Source organism: Bos taurus, chromosome 16 (assembly GCF_002263795.3).
Source record: "Bos taurus isolate L1 Dominette 01449 registration number 42190680 breed Hereford chromosome 16, ARS-UCD2.0, whole genome shotgun sequence".
NCBI lineage: Eukaryota > Metazoa > Chordata > Mammalia > Artiodactyla > Bovidae > Bos > Bos taurus.
Window position 1 is genome coordinate 3,151,379 of NC_037343.1, and position 13,644 is coordinate 3,165,022.

The 13,644-nt window shown below is 43.4% G+C and overlaps 1 protein-coding gene across 1 annotated transcript in view; it reads right to left on the minus strand.

Annotated features, from left to right (window-relative positions):
- Nucleotides 1-13,644, minus strand: part of LEMD1 (LEM domain containing 1) — a 30,690-nt gene that overhangs the window by 11,805 nt on the left and 5,241 nt on the right. The window lies entirely within an intron of this gene.

Genomic DNA, 13,644 nt, shown 5'->3' on the forward strand with positions numbered 1-13,644 from the left:
AAGAGGGTGGCAGAGGAAGAGATGATTAGAATAAGCATTACCGACTCAATGGACATGAATTTGAGTAAACTCTGGGAGATGGTGAAAGACAGGGAAGCCTGGCAGTGCTGCAGTCCGTAGGGTTGCAGAGAGTTGAAACAGTACTTAGTGACTGAACAACAACAGCAACTAATCTACAGATTTAAGAAGCTGAATGAATTCCAACAGAATAAACCTAAAGAAAGCTATGCCAAGATATGTCATAATCAACTTTCTGAAAACTTTTGTGATGTTGAAGGGTATCATAAAGAAAGTGAAAAGGCAACCTACAGAATGGGGAAAAAATATTGGCAAATCATATATCTGATAACAGTCTAGTATTCAGAATATATAAAGTCTTATAACAAAAAAAACCAACAAACGATCTGGTTAAAATGGCTTGAATAGACATTTCTCCAAAGAAGATACACAAAAGGGAAATAGATATTTGAAAAGATGGTTTAGCATCACTAATCATTAAGGGAAAACGCAAATCAAATCCGCAATGAGATACTACACCCACCAGATGGCTATTAAAAAACTTGGAGTGGAATAAGGAGAGTTGACAAGGATATGAGAAATTACAACTCTCATACACAGGTGGTAGGAAGATGCTTCAGCCATTACCGTATGTCCCAGCAATTTCGCTCCTAGGTATGTACCCAAAAGAACTGAAAACAGGCACTCAACTATTTGCATGTGAATATTCAGGGTGCCACTATCCAAATGTCCTTCAGTGAATGAATGAATGAATAAAAAAATTGTGGTATATCCGTACAATGGGCTTCCCTAGTAGCTCAGTTGGTAAAGAATCCACCTGCAAATCGGGAGACATGGGTTCGATCCCTAGGTCAGGAAGATCCCCTGGAGAAGGGAACGGCTACCCACTTCAGTATTCTGGCCTGGAGAATTCCATGGACTGTATACTCCATGGGGTTGCAAAGAGTCAGACATGACTGAGCGACTTTCACTTCACTCACATACAACGGACTACTATTCAGTCATAAAAGATACAGATACATGCTACAGTGTGGATGAACCTTGAAAACCTTATGGTAAGTGAAAGAAGTCAGTCACAAAACATCACATACTAAATGATCCCATTCATATGAAAAATCCGGAGGTAAATTCACTGAAACAGAAAGCACATAAATTGTTATTAGGAGCGGGGTGGGGAATAACTGGCCCCTGGGTGCTGAGGTTTATTTTGGGGCGATGAAAATGTTTTGAAATTAAATAGAGGTAGTGGTTTCACAGCATTATGAACGTTCTAAGTGCCATTGTTCATTTTAAAATAGTAAATTTTGCATTATGTGAATTTAACCTCAATTTTATAAACGTCCGACTCCTGTTGTTGTGCTGTGCGTGTCTCTATGCAGTGGTCCCGGCCTTTTTGGCACCAGGGATCACTTCTGTAGAAGACTGGGGAGGGAGGGAAGTGGTTTTAGGATGAGGCAAGAGCATTATACTTATTGTGCCCTTTATTTCTATTATTACCACATTGTGATATACAATGGAATAATTATCAGCTCACCATACTGCAGAATCAGTAGGAGCCCTGAGCTCGTTCTCCTGCAACTAGACGGTCCCACCTAGGGGTGATGGGAGAGCAGTGGGAGTGGCTGTAAATGCAGATGAAGATTTCTTCAACTGCCCACCACTCAGCTTTTACTGTGCAGCCTGGTTGCTAACAGGTGGTTGGGGACTCCTGCCTTTATATCTTTAGTCTAAGAAAATACATAATAAAGTTTTGGGGAGGGAGTAAAAGGTCATAATGTCTACAGTTTAGTTTGAGAAACAGTAATATACGAACAAAGCTAGTGGAGGTGATGGAATTCCAGTTGAGCTATTTCAAACCCTTAAAGACAATGCTGTGAAAGTGCTGCACTCAATATGCCAGCAAATTTGGAAAACTCAGCATTGGCCACAGGACTGGAAAAGGTCAGTTTTCGTTCCAATCCCAAAGAAAGGCAATGCCAAAGAATGCTCAAACTACCGCACAATTGCACTCATCTCACACGCTAGTAAAGTAATGCTCAAAATTCTCCAAGCCAGGCTTCAACAGCACATGAGTTGTGAACTTCAAATGTTCAAGCTGGTTTTAGAAAAGGCAGAGGAACCAGAGATCAAATTGCCAACATCCAGTGGATTGTCAAAAAAGCAAGAGAGTTCCAGAAAAACATCTGTGTGCAGGTCAGGAAAGCAACAGTTAGAACTGCACATGGAACAACAGACTGGTTCCAGATAGGAAAAGGAGTACGTCAAGGCTGTATATTGTCTTACTTTGCCAACTAAAGTCTGTCTAGTCAAGGCTATGATTTTTCCAGTAGTCATGTATGGATGTGAGAGTTGGACTATAAAGAAAGCTGACCCCCAAAGAACTGATGCTTTTGAACTGTGGTGTTGGAGAAGACTCTTGAGATTCCCTTGGACTGCAAGGAGATCCAACCAGTCCATCCTAAAGGAGATCAGTCCTGGGTGTTCTTTGGAAGGAATGATGCTAAAGCTGAAACTCTAATACTTTGGCCACCTGATGTGAAGAGCTGACTCATCTGAAAAGACCCTGATGCTGGGAAAGATTGAAGGCAGGAGGAGAAGGGGACGACAGAGGATGAGATGGTTGGATGGCAACACCGACTCAATGGACGTGAGTCTGGGTGAACTCTGGGAGTTGGTGATGGACAGGGAGGCCTGGTGTGCTGAGGTTCATGGGGTTACAAAGAGTCGGACACGACTGAGCGACTGAACTGAACTGAACTGAATAGATAAAGTTATAAAACAAATGTGGTAAAACATTGAGACCTGATATTTCTAGGTGAAGGAACTCACCAACAAACTGGAACTCCAACAAACAGGAACTCTTTGTTGGAAACTTTGTTAAGTTTGAAATCATTTCTTTTAAAGACACCAAGAAAAGAGTAAGAAGACAAACCTCCTGATGGGGAATGTCCCTCTCTAACGGGAGAGGCCGGGCATGTCACGGGGCAGGAGTTACATGGGAAATCTCTATCTTCCTCTCAATTTTGCTGCGAACCTAAAACTACTGCAAAAATACTTGTCTCACAAAAAAAAAGAAAATCTCAAACTACTAGAAGATACATTCTACACTAAATGACTGACAAAGGATTAGTATCTAAAATATACAAAGATTTCTTACAAATCAACAAGAAAAAGGTAAACAATCTAAGAGAAAAAAATGGGCAAGAGACATGAACAGGCATTGCCCAGATGAGAAGACACAGACGACCAATACACGTGTGTAAGGATGCTCAACTTGCAATAAGAAAAATACAAATTACAGTCATAATGAAATACCATCTTCCACCCACTGCATTGACAAAAATTAAGTCTGTCAATACCTCACTTTGAAGAAGATTTAGAACAATGGAGCTCTTACTATACCGCTGGTAGGAGAGTAAAATGTTGCAGCTACTTTATAGAACAACTTAGCATATTCTCTTAAGTTGAAGAGAGAGAGATCCTTGGATTCTGCTACTAGTGGAGAAGGTCCACTTCTCGGTATATTCATTCAATCAGAAAAAATTCTCGTGCATGTACACAGTGGGTCATGCGCCCCAGTGTTTGTGGCAGCACTGATTGTATCAGAAAAACTTGGAAATGATCTGAGAAGTCCAATAAATAAAGAATGGATAGAAATGTTTTCATAATAACTATATAGCAGTAAAAATGAACTAGAGCAACAGATAGAGTGAAGCTCACAACATAATACAAAATGATAAAGGAAGGTTGCAGAAGAATACTTGGGTTTCCCAGGTGGCTCAGTGGTAAAGAATCCACCTGCAATGAAGGAGACACGCTTTCAATCCCCAGGCCAGAAAGATCCTCTGGAGAAGGAAATGGCAACCCACTCCAGTATTCTTGCCTGGAGATCTCATGGACAGGAGCCTGGTGGGCTACAGCCCATGGGGTCGCAAAGAGTTGCACACGACTCGGGGACTAAATCACCACCACCACAGAAGAATACTTACATTGTGATATAACCTAAATAAAATCCCAAATCACGGGAGACTAAAGTTTGTGGATACTGTAAAGAAAACGAAAAGAATGAAAGGTAGAAAATTCAGGTTAGTGGCTACCTTGGGGAAAGGCAGGAAGGGAATACGGTCAGGGAGGGATACACTGGGGTCTTCAACTGAATTAGAAATGATTTTTTTTTAATCTCTGGAGTGGGACTCTAACTATTCATGTGATTCTCTATACCTTTTTAAATGCATAAGATACGTTATAACAAAATGTCAAAAAAACTTTTTCAGGTTTGAATTTTTTTGTCCACTTGGGAAAGTTCCGGGTACCCATATGCATATACATCAGCCCATTTTAACTCTCCCGATTTCTGTAGCATGGTTTAATGAGTGAATGGAAGGATGGATGACAAGCGCCTCTTTTTACAAAGAAAGTCTTTGCTTCCATGGGTGAACATGGAGTCCTTCTGCGATACAAACAGAAGAGACACTGGGGGGCGCTGTTTCACCACTCAGGCGCCCAGTTGTTTTTCCGCCCCTTTGAAAGCTTGACGTACTGGAAAGGGCAATAGAATGGAAATTGGGAGGCTGGAATTCTACTCCAGCTTTTCTTCTAAATCTGTGGTTTGGGCAAGTCATATTCCCTCTCTGCTTGTTATTTCATCTCTAAGATGAACCATGTGCAAGGCTTCCTCCAAGAAGCCTTTCAGTTAGGAAATTCCATAATCAATAATTATCTCTACTAAATCATGCCTAGACTCATGAATTGTGATGGATAGTTTCTGGTGCTCACAAAGCCCTAACAAGTCCCAAATAACTTAGGGGTCCTCATGTGAGTAATTCCTATCCCCCAAATGGATACATATATCTACATATAAGGCAAATTATAAATTAGTTAAAGTCGGTGTGGTTATATTCTTAGATGAAAGGGAATAGAAAGATGTACATCCTAAACAAATACATATTTTTCCTATAGAAAAAGACCACCACTGCTCATAATTCTGTTTTATGAAAATAAATGTTTACTTTTATTATCAGCTTAGAATTACTATAATCAGAGTTTGGTTTCACTATCTCTTCCTGCTGCTCTTGTATTTCAAAAACTGGGTTTTACTACATAGAAAGAACCAGCATGTAACCAATAAGATAAAGGCAAAAAAATAAGATAAAGGGACATTGATTATTAAGCATATCTTCCGGGAGGTCAGTATTTTTAGAAGAACAATGTTAAATTACATTCCTTGTAAAGATGGCATTTAGCTCCCATTAGCACATGTCATAGGTAAGAACAAAGGGCTTATTAAATAGTTATAGAATATGCAATTTACTCTTCACTTTGACTCAACTGAATATACAACTATTATTGGGAATAAGGATGTTTCTCAATTAATTAAGAAACTATGGTTTCCTAAAATCTTTACATGCCACTCAAACCACACACTTGATGGCAGTCTTAAGAGTAGCATATTCCCTCAGTATGTAGGGTCTTCTGTTTGCAGCGCTTGGGGTAGGCTCTGTACATGATACTTACAGGCCTACAAGGCATATTATCAGCAACAATTGCAATTGAGACACAGAGCAAAAAATCCTATGAAAGTCCTGGCACAAAGACGTTGAAGCCGATCTCAGAATCAGAAATGGAAAAGACATGAAGCTTTCTCTCCTTTCCTTTTCCTTCCCCGGATTGTCAGTGTGTTCTGCACTGGAAGATGGGAGGTGGGGACAAGGACGCGGAGTGCCAGCCTGCCTGAAGGTCAAGGACGTGGAGCGGGGGGCTGTGTGTATGGGCGGGACTTTGGGGGTACCTGATGGGTAACGAACAGGAACTGAAGGGGAGAGAATGGCTTGGAGGCTTTGTGTACTCTCTGTCCCAGGACAGAAAGACAGCAAGGGGAGGGCCACATGGAGGTGTTGGCATGTCCAGGGGTCAAGGAAGTAGTGATGGGGGCTGTGCAGACAAGGAGCTGGCGATTATGATTGTGAAATTGCTTATGCTGAGAGAATTGGAAAATTGAACAAAAATGTAAATACACTGAGGATAATGGAAGGCAGGTTTTTCCCTGTCAGAGAAGTGACTTAACAAACACAGAAAGGGGAAAGGTTAGAAAGAACACTGCAATGCTGGATTGTAATTGAAAGCCCATTGTGAAAGTGGAGAGTGAAAAAGTTGGCTTAAAGCTCAACATTCAGAAAACGAAGATCATGGCATCCAGTCCCATCACTTCATGGGAATTAGATGGGGAAACAGTGGAAAGTGGGTCAGACTTTATTATTTTGGGCTCCAAAATCACTGCAGATGGTGACGGCAGCCATGAAATTAAAAGATGCTTACTCCTTGGAAGGAAAGTTATGACCAACCTAGATAGCATATTCAAAAGCAGAGACATTACTTTGCCAACAAAGGTTCATCTAGTCAAGGGTATGGTTTTTCCTGTGGTCATGTACAGATGTGAGAGTTGGACTGTGAAGAAGGCTGAGTGCCGAAGAATTGATGCTTTTGAACTGTGGTGTTGGAGAAGACTCTTGAGAGTCCCTTGGACTGCAAGGAGATCCAACCAGTCCATTCTGAAGGAGATCAGCCCTGGGATTTCTTTGGAAGGAATGATGCTAAAGCTGAAACTCCAGTACTTTGGCCACCTCATGCGAAGAGTTGACTCCTTGGAAAAGACTCTGATGCTGGGAGGGATCGGGGGCAGGAGGAGAAGGGGCCGACAGAGGATGAGATGGCTGAATGGCATCACTGACTCGATGGACGTGAGTCTGAGTGAACTCCGGGAGTTTGTGATGGACAGGGAGGCCTGGCGTGCTGCGATTCATGGGGTCGCAAAGAGTTGGACACGACTGAGCAACTGAACTGAACTGAACGGACTCATACTTTTAAAATGTATATATAGAGAGATATAAAAATAGTGATCGATGCATAAGTCTATGTGTACCTAGAAACAAACACTTTCTAGCTCTGTCCACTGAGAGGGCCTAGAAGCAATGACTCCCCAGTAACAGCGAGCTCACTGAAGATCTTGGTTTCTGAATATCGTTCTGCAGTAAAAGGAGCCAGCATTCCTGGGAAAGAAAAAGCACAAGATGGGTCTGAAACCTCTTGTTATGTTTCAGAAATGAAGGAAATGCTCAAGGAATGATGAGCACATGTCTTTTTGTCTTTGTTTTGTCTTGTCTTGCTCTCACTGCACTGCATGTGGGATATTAGTCACGCCTTGTTGTTATTTAGACACTAAGTCATGTCTGACTCCTGCAACCCCATGCGCTGTAGCCCACTGGGCTCCTCTGTCCACGGGATTTCCCAGACAAGAATTCTGGAGTGGGTTGCCATATCCTTCTCCAGGGGACCTTCCCAACCCAGGGACTGAACCCACGTTTCCCGCAATGGCAGGCAGATTCTTTACCGTCTGAGCCACCAGAGAAACCAAACCAACCAACCAACAAACAAATAAATGAGGGTGAAGGGAAAGTCTTCCTTAGAGTAAAATACCAACTAATAAACGTAGAAGAGATAATAGACATAGAAACTTTCAACGGGCCATCCTGATGATGGAAGTTGAATTAGGCAGTCATTTCTGAGTAGTGGGCTAATGAATACTGGGTTTGATGAGGTATCATTTCAGAATAGTTTCCCTCAAAACTCTGTTCAATTCCAAAGAGAGAAATGATAGCTTTATGGAGGGGCCTGACAGACACCAACTTTTCCAGGTGATTAAGGCTAGCATTTACCAGCAGTGGGACAGAATGACAAGAGCACACCATTTCTGAGGAATTCCTGCCTGGATACATGGGCTGAAGGAAAGTCAAAAGAAGAATCACCCTGCAAAATGAAAGGCCTACCCTCCTTAAAACAGTCCAGGACATTTGACAGGGAAAGACTGAGGCACTTTGTTTCAGATTGAAGGAAGCTGCAAAGACTTGACAGCCACAGGCAGCACGTGCTCCTGGATTGGCCTTGGGCCAGAAACCAAAAGACATAATCGGAACAGTTGGTGAAATCTGAATGGGGTCTGAACACTGGGTGGTAGCACTGAATTACTGTGCATTTGCGTGTTACACAGTGGTTATGTGGGAAGGAATCCCTCAGGGGCAGGCGGAGTACATGCTGGAGAACTGAGGGGCTGTGCGGCTGCTGTTTGCTCTCGGTGGTTCAGACATAACGGTGGGACACACGCACGCGTGTGCATGTGCACATATGTGCACACACACACAAAATAAGGACCTGCTGTATAGCATAGGGAGCTATACTCAATATTTTGTAATAACCTAAAGGAGAAGGAACATATATGTATATATACAAAAACTAAATCACTAAAACTAACCAACACTGTAAATTAACTATAGTTCATTTTTTTTTAATGTGGTGAAAGGTAACCATTGGATTTTCTGGGATACAGGAATTCTATTGAGTTGGTCAGAAAGTTCTTTTGGGTCTTTCTGTAAGATGTAATGGAAAAATCCGAACGAACTTTTTGGCTAACCCAAAACTGAAACTCCAGTACTTTGGCCACCTCATGCGAAGAGTTGACTCATTGGAAAAGACTCTGATGCTGGGAGGGATTGGGGGCAGGAGGAGAAGGGGACGACAGAGGATAAGATGGCTGGATGGCATCACTGACTCGATGGACGTGAGTCTGAGTGACCTCCGGGAATTGGTGATGGACAGGGAGGCCTGGCGTGCTGCGATTCATGGGGTTGCAAAGAGTCGGACACGACTGAGGGACTGAACTGAATACTATTCTTGCAACTTTCCCCAAGTTTGAACTTATCTCAAAACAAATTATTCAAAAAATATTTAAAGAGGCAGGGATAGATTTACATCTACGATTGAGAAGAAGGAATCCTATGTACTGATAGAGCACATATAACATTTTTTTTTAAAGTTTGATCTGCCTCATTCAACACACAACACTCACAGAGAGCAATGTTTAATTATATGTGTATATTTAACTGTATGAATACATTTGTGTGTGATGCGATAAGTCACTTCAGTCATGCCCGCTCTTTGTGACCCTATGGACTGACGAGCCTGCCAGGCTACTCTGTCCATGGGATTCTCCAGGCAAGAACACTGGAGTGAGTTGCCTTGTTCTTCTCCAAGGGATCTTGCTGACCCAGGGATCCAACCCATGACTCCTGAGTCTCCTGCATTGGCAGGCAGGTTCTTTACCACCAGCGTCACCTGTAGGCAACTGTAAATCACATTCTATGGCACTTGGGAGCTCGATACTGAAGATTCCATTTCCATTATATTATTTTTCACTAAGTATATTGCTTTGTATTGCAGATAATTAAATATCATGCCTTTTATATAATATTAATGATAAGAATATTATTTATTTGTACTTATATAACTCCTTATTCTCCATCACTTCTCTATTTTACCCACTCCAACTTAATCCTTACAGAATTATATGAAGTTGAGATTATTATCATCCATATTTGCGGATGAAAAAATGAAGACACAGAGAGGGCAAGTGTCTTGTCCAAGTTAGTGGCAGAACTGGGATATGAGCCCAGGCGGTACAGTCCGTATTTTTTATATACATGTTCTTTGTTTCCGGAGCTCTATTTAAATTTCTGCAAGACAGAAACTATGGCTTCTTTTGCACCTATTTTCTTCCTAATGAAGGTCTAACACAACACCCTATATACAGGGTGAGTAACTGTATATGCCCTATATACAGTTAAGAACCAAGAGTAGTCGCTAACTCACACGCTGAGAGCCGGTGGAAGCTCTGCAGTCACGACCCCCTGGGTGGTCATTACTTTGCTCTGACCCAAGTACTGTCTCTCGAGAGACTACAGTAAGGTGTGCCCAGGAGATGGCACAGACGACGAGGCCAGAGAGCCAGGTCATCATCGCCAGTGCAGGTGAAGCTTCCCTGCAGGTCAGCAGCAGGGACTGAGCAACTGCCCCAACCCACACATGCCTGGCGTTGAGCTAAACAGAGGACTCAGATACAGTTTTTCACCCTCAAAAGTTGACTGCCTGGAACACTCCTGGGCAGAGGGTGGAAGTAGGGGTTGATTGAAAAGGCAGATTCCTAGAACCAGACCCACAGAGCAGATGAGGAGAAACTCCTGGTGGAATGTAGTACAGGAGAGGCGGCAAGATGAGAAGAAGGCATTCCAGGCTGGGAGAGCAGAATGAGCGGGGATTCTGGCCGAAAAGAGCACGCTCTGTCGGGGAGAGAATAAGGAACCCAGATGGGACCAGGAGCACACACCTTCCAGGGCCAGCTGCCCTCTGGGTGTTGCACATGGCAGCCCCCCCACCCAAAGACGTGTGCATGCACAAACACGTCACCCTTTGGAACCACTCCCAGGCCCAGGGTGACCATATGCCCTGTTTTGCCAGAACAGCCCTGTTTTTACTTCTGCTATTTCAGCATCCCTTCTGGTTTCATTCTCAAACGCATCCTGTTAGGGATAATAAATTATATGGTCACCCTACTCAAACCCCACTGTATGCAACCTCAGTGCTTAGATTATGTTGCCTCCCTACTTCCACCCGAACACTGTTTTTCCCTCTTTGGGAGAAGGGGACTTAGAGCCCGAGTTATACACACGGGCCCAACTCCTTCCTCCATCAGTGGAAGCCCAAACTGTGTCTAGTCTATCCGATGGAAAACACTCAGTTCAAAATGTCCACCTGGCTTTGCTGGTAGTCTTAACCACCGAATCAAATGGGCCATACATGTGGCTTGATAACACACACACACATATAGTATTCAAAAGTGTGCAGAAATTGACACAATCCAAATCTCAAAGTGGTTTGTATTCCCCTAGAAATCTTCTGAAATAAGAGGGAAATGTGTGCTCACTGGTGTTTCAGAGAAATGTAAACACTGCCCTTGCAGGTACTTAGAGGCCTGTTAGGTACAGACCAGTGCTTTTAAGTAATTAAAGTCTATGGTGTTCGACAAGTGTCTCAATAAACACACTTTCTACCACATTGTACATGGAAATTTAAGTGCTTATTTACATTTACTTTCAGACTTAAAGTTGAAAAGATGTCTTGGGGCCCTTCCAAGAATCAAAATGGCTTATATAAATCCTTCAGATCAAAACATCTTATGCCATCACAAACTTTCTATTAAATTCTATTGCTCATTTAAAATATTGACATGTTTTATTTCGGGTCTCCGTAAAGCAAAGCATGAAGGGCATTGGTCCCACCTGATGCATTTTAAATACTCAGGCTGCTATTTTTTTCTGTAAATGTCTTTGCAGGAACTATACAAAAGGCTTTTTCTGTGGAAATGAGGTTTACTGAATGGAAAGGATTCCTTTAATGAGCCATTTAGAAGAATTTAAAAATCCTTTTAGAAAATGCGTAAGATATCAGAATTCTTCATCAAATTTGAATTATGTTTCCGTGGGAAGCTGAAGCTAGAGTGTACTGCAGGAATGTTTACATGGGGGCTCCTTTTCACTCGGTATTTAAACTGAGCAAGTAGTCTACACACTAGATCACATTGGTAAACTTACCCATTTGTCAACAGAACTGTTTGGTAGATTTGATGAGGTGAGCTTTGTGCTCCTACTATGCGCAAGAGCCTGTGGCAGCCACTGAAGGGGACACAAGGCACCTGCAGAGGGACGCGTTGCACTGGCCTTTGAGATGCTCCTTAAGTCATCACAGGATTTTAACAGGAAGGAAAACGGGGAGCAGGTGGGAGAATGAAAAGAATTCCATGCAAAGAGAACAGCTGAGGCAAAGGCCTGTGGAAAGAAAGTGAGCGAGGTGCAGAAACAAGTAATTACAGTTGAGTCTGATGAGGGTGATAAAGTTACTGGAGACACTGGTGTCTCCTCACGGTGTAGAATAAGCCTGCATCCTGTTCTACAGCCTCCAGGCAAATTAGAAATGTGATTTAATCTCTACTGGTAGGTTTGAGCCGACTCGGTAAAGTTGGAGGAAGAGGCCAGGTAGGAAGATGTTGCAATTGTTCAAATTTTTAAAAAAAGTAGATGAATAGCAATCCCACTGCTGGGCATACACACTGAGGAAACCAGAAGGGAGAGAGACACGTGTACCCCAATGTTCATTGCAGCACTGTTTATAATAGCCAGGGCATGGAAGCAACCTAGATGTCCATCAGCAGATGAATGGATAAGAAAGCTGTGGTACATATACACAATGGAGTATTACTCAGCCATTAAAAAGAATACATTTGAATCAGTTCCAATGAGGTGGATGAAACTGGAGCCTATTATACAGAGTGAAGTAAGCCAGAAAGAAAAACACCAAATCAGTATACTAACGCCTATATATGGAATTTAGAAAGATGGTAACAATAACCCTGTGTACGAGACAGCAGAAGAGACACTGATGTATTCATCAGTCTTATGGACTCTGTGGGAGAGGGAGAGAAAGATTTGGGAGAATGGCATTGAAACATGTATAATATCATGTATGAAACGAGTCGCCAGTCCAGGGTCAATGCACGATACTGGATGCTTGGGGCTCGTGCACTGGGATGACCCAGAGGGATGGTATGGGGAGGGAGGTGGGAGGAGGGTTCAGGATGGGGAACACATGTATACCAGTGGCGGATTCATTTCGATATTTGGCAAAACTAATACAATATTGTAAAGTTTAAAAAAAAAGAAAAGTAGATGAATGCAAACCAACATAGCAGCAGTGGAGAGAGAAGGAGGGATAATTAAAAACAAAACTCATAATTCTAATCCACAGGACTTGGCAATGATGTATGTGTAGGAAGCTGAGGACTGTGGACATCCCACAATAACTCAGAGGTTTTGAGCTGGAACAGTGGGAAGGCAGTGAAGCCATCAGAATGAGCAGAGGCCACAGATGGAGGTTGGGGTGAGTGAGAATGAGCTGCTGGGATATAACCGAAGCGGGGGAGTATAAGCACATCTATCTAATCTGTGAAATGTCCATGATTACAAGCATTTGTTGGGTGAATGTGAGAAATGGGGAAGGAAGGACAGGGAGGAGAAGAAGGAAGGAGCTCTCCAGGACAGGAGGCAGTTGGATATGCAGACCCAAGCCTAGGAGAGGGTTCTCTGTGTAGGCCATGTAGAGACACCCCAGAGAGAGGCCGGAGGGGAAGAGACAGAAAGGGAAAAGACGCGGAGTGAGGGGGAAGCGGCTGAAGGCAGGCTCGGGCACCAGTGCCTGTAGGGGCCAACAGACAGAGACCCAGCTGGGAACAGGAAGAGGCCAGAACCAAGAGCCGAGAGAGCACGGAGCTGCCAAAATCTAAGCAAACAGGCATCTCAGCAAGGAGGGACAGTGATCAGAAGGCTGAGAAAGCGGCTCTAGAGTTGATGGCCCGGAGTTCACGACATGGGCTAACAGTGCTCCAGGTCCGAGGCGAGAGCCTTCCCCTTCCCAGTTGCCCTGTGTCACGGCACAGCGATCCAGCTGCACTCGGGGAGGCCTAGAGCTGTTCAAGTCGCACAACCAGCAAGTGGAAGGGCGGGGCTGCTAACCCAGCGGGGCTTGCCCAAACCTGTGACTCCCACCAACCGGCTGCTTGTCTCAGTGGTGACAAGGGTGGAGGGCAGACCTTGGCGTCCGGGAGACAGAGAGAAGGGCACGGGAACTCACACTCACCCCATGCTCACTGTGGGTGTACGTGTGACCGCAGGTGAGAGGAGAGACAGG